The sequence below is a fragment of the Amblyomma maculatum genome, chromosome 1, assembly GCF_055883805.1.
Source record: "Amblyomma maculatum isolate TAMU_Amacu chromosome 1, ASM5588380v1, whole genome shotgun sequence".
In the NCBI taxonomy this organism is placed as follows: domain Eukaryota; kingdom Metazoa; phylum Arthropoda; class Arachnida; order Ixodida; family Ixodidae; genus Amblyomma; species Amblyomma maculatum.
Genome location: NC_139344.1, coordinates 166,567,304 through 166,570,409, shown reverse-complemented (window position 1 = coordinate 166,570,409; position 3,106 = coordinate 166,567,304). Strand labels below are relative to the sequence as shown.

The following is a 3,106-nucleotide window of genomic DNA, read 5'->3' as shown; positions in this document are numbered from 1 at the left end:
ATATGATTCGATTTTGAATAAAATACATACCTGCTGCAATAATGCAAGGTGAAAGGGGCAAGTCTGGAAGTTTTTCAATGTCGGTCAAAGTTAAGTATACCTGAAAGAGAAGAAAACGTTTGAGTTTGCGCTTCACATATATACAAATACCGCTGCATCAAAAGCGTTTATCAAGGAAAGTTAAGTTAGGATGCTTCATGGCTTCAAGAAACTATATTTCAGCAAGTAATTAGAAAGCTTACGCCTCAGCAATTAAGGGTATAAGACACTGTTTAGAAGACCCTTGGTTCCCTACAGGCTGAACTTGAATACACAACCAAGAATTTTGGATAAAAAGAAGCTAACATGCATTCGGACCTGTCACATTTTTAGCTCAAAGATAGCCTTTTGTCACCTTCTTAGACACATACCTCTCTTCTTTGCACAAGGTGACTGACACCTTCTGCAAACCAGCAGGTAATGAGCTGGATTAATCCCAGGAGCTCCACATTTTTGTTTTAGTCTTGAGCTTTAAGCATTTTCCATGCCTCTGTCATGGCTTTTTTCCATGCCGTTCCTTATCAAAAAAATTCATGATGGTGCACTTTTTTCTCTTAAGGAAGGCTCAAATGTTTCTTTGAGGTCTACGCCTAGAAGTAACTTAAAATGGCTTTCAATACCACACACTGTGAACAAGTACGGCCATGTGCTCTTCAGGTTTAATATTGCCATGCCTGATTTGATGTGCTCTTGCTGCAGACAGTGTGTGGATTTCATCATTTCATCTAACTCTTCTCCGTAGGAAGGATTGTCTCTGAACATATTCTGCATAGTAAGCTGCTCCCTCCTCATAACCTCTCTATCTTTTGGTGGGACAGAAGATGAAGCAAACGCTTTGCTTATAAAGCTTGATCTCTTTGCAGGGTTACCCTGGTCACCTTTCCTGTTTTGGGAGTCTTCCCTTCTCACATTTTCACCACGTGCGACAAGCTGGTTCAGTAAGGAATCATAGCCAGTGCCAATGAGTGCACCATCGAAAATATCTTTAAAAGATGCTTTATGGGACATCACTACTGCCTTTGCAATGACAGCAAGCTACTTGTGTAATGAAGATGGGCACACTTTACGAACACTGTCGATAATTATTTGAACCATTTTTCTGCAGTCTTTAGGAGCTGGACGTTTTCTCTCTTTCACAGCACTGAGTACTGTTTTTGGCATCGTGTCCCATGGTATGCTAAATGTGTCTGCCCAGTTTGGGTTAATTAATGCTTGGATACCACTGCATTCTTGCTCCATTGGTTCCTCTTGGCATTTTGACGGTCCTGCAACAAGTTCAACTTGCGCATCTTTTCCTTTTTTCACCTCCTGGCTTTTTTGTGTGGCTCCCAGATTCTGGGAATCTGTGCATGAATGTAAGCATGCAATATGTTAATTTTCATTACTAAAAAAAATGCTCAATAGACTGCTACTTAAAATACTACATCGTGCACTTATAAAACAGCTGTACATTGGCCCAGGAGTCCCGAAAAGTGTACATAAACGAACATTCTACACAATGTGTGTCATTCCGTGCCAATGAAAGTTTTACGAGTACTATAGTGGATAAAAAATAACAAAGAGCAGCAAACTGATGTTTAAGCCCCTTTGTGCATAAAAGGATGATGCCTTGAGAGCCTGTAACAAGAAAAAAGCAAAAACAAAAAACAATTTACTAATATATGTTGCTAAATATATTAAGGCAAAAAACACTATGCCACACAAGTGGTTTTCTTACCTCATCACTTTCTTATTATTGCCCTATTTCTAAAATAGGCTTGGTGCCTCACCAGTTTTAATTTTTTTCTTCAACTTGGAGATTCATGAACTTCTGGCTTTCTGCATTAGAGAAGCTCCTGGGCTATTCGAGACAGCCTGCGGCACAACAGAATTTACTTTGAGACGTGTGTTGCTTAACAAATTACTTTGTACATTTAGATGAGTCTTCAGTATAAAATTTCCAGTCATGCTGTATCAAGAACTATTCTGTTAGACATCAAAAAACTTACATTTGCTTGTGAAGTATGCAACCAGTTTCTGAGCTTGGATCGGCTTGAGGACACTTGTCAAATACTGCTCATTGATGAGGCTCAAGTCATCACCACACCCCACACCGAGTACCAAAAGTTCTTTTCACGAGTGCTTGCAATGTATCAGGAGGCAGGGTGGGTAGAGACTTCATTATTTCCATCTCAAGGATCTCCATGCTTTTGGTGGATGTGATGCTTTGGCACGATGACGACAGTCTCACCGCTTAGTTCATAAGCCGGTAAAGGGTAAAAATCAGCAATGTTACAGACTTCCATTGCTGTAAAGAGGTTTCTATTATGCAGCCTTTACACATGCAGTTCTGGGCAAAAACATGCTTCGAAGAACTTTACTATAAAAATACTTTGATTTTGTGCTGAATGACAATAACAGTTATTTAACCAAAGCAGAGCTCATCCCTTATAAACAGTGCAACAAAATCATGACACAGTACTCTGTACCCTTGCATACAACAAAATTACTTGTCACACAGTTGGTGGGGTGAAAGTTGCTATTAAAGCACTCATGTAGCTCTGGAGCAAAGTTCTGGGCACAAAATGGCACAGCTGAGGTAAAGAAGACATCTGACTTGAAAAATCCTTCAGAGTGCAAAAATGCCTGTAACAGCTGGTGCTTCTCTGCAACCGTTCTGCAAACAGCCTTAAAATCCTCTGTTGATCGCACACAGTTTTTAAAGTAAGAATGCTTGCTTTCAAATCGGAGAGTCGACATATTTATCAATGGCTCAAAGTGCATCATCAAGCTTGGGTAGTGAGTCATGAAATGGTATTTTGGCTTTAAGGGCTCTGTAGGAAAAAGGCGAAGCCTGTCTGCCAAGTATTCTTCAGTTAAAATGGCCAAGTACGCTGCCTGCTCTCCAGAGACTACTGGTGCACACACAATGTCTACAATCGCTCTTAGATTGAGGTACAGGTCCCAGACAATGTCTGTACTTTCAGTCTTGTGACCAATTATCATAGGGAGAAGCCGAAGTAGCACCCAAGTTTATACAGCCTCAGAGCTTAATCTTCTGCCCTGCACATTAACTTCAGGAGGCTTG

The 3,106-nt window shown here is 40.4% G+C and overlaps 1 pseudogene across 1 annotated transcript; it reads right to left on the bottom strand.

Moving 5' to 3' along the window:
* Positions 1 to 532: 532 nt before the first annotated feature.
* Positions 533 to 2,635, bottom strand: LOC146204821 (uncharacterized; annotated as a pseudogene). The gene is made up of 3 exons (XR_014707729.1): positions 2,028 to 2,635; positions 1,809 to 1,893; positions 533 to 1,382 (listed from the first exon to the last, which is right to left on the bottom strand). The product of XR_014707729.1 is annotated as an uncharacterized LOC146204821 (transcript).
* Between the last annotated feature and the right edge of the window lie 471 nt (positions 2,636 to 3,106).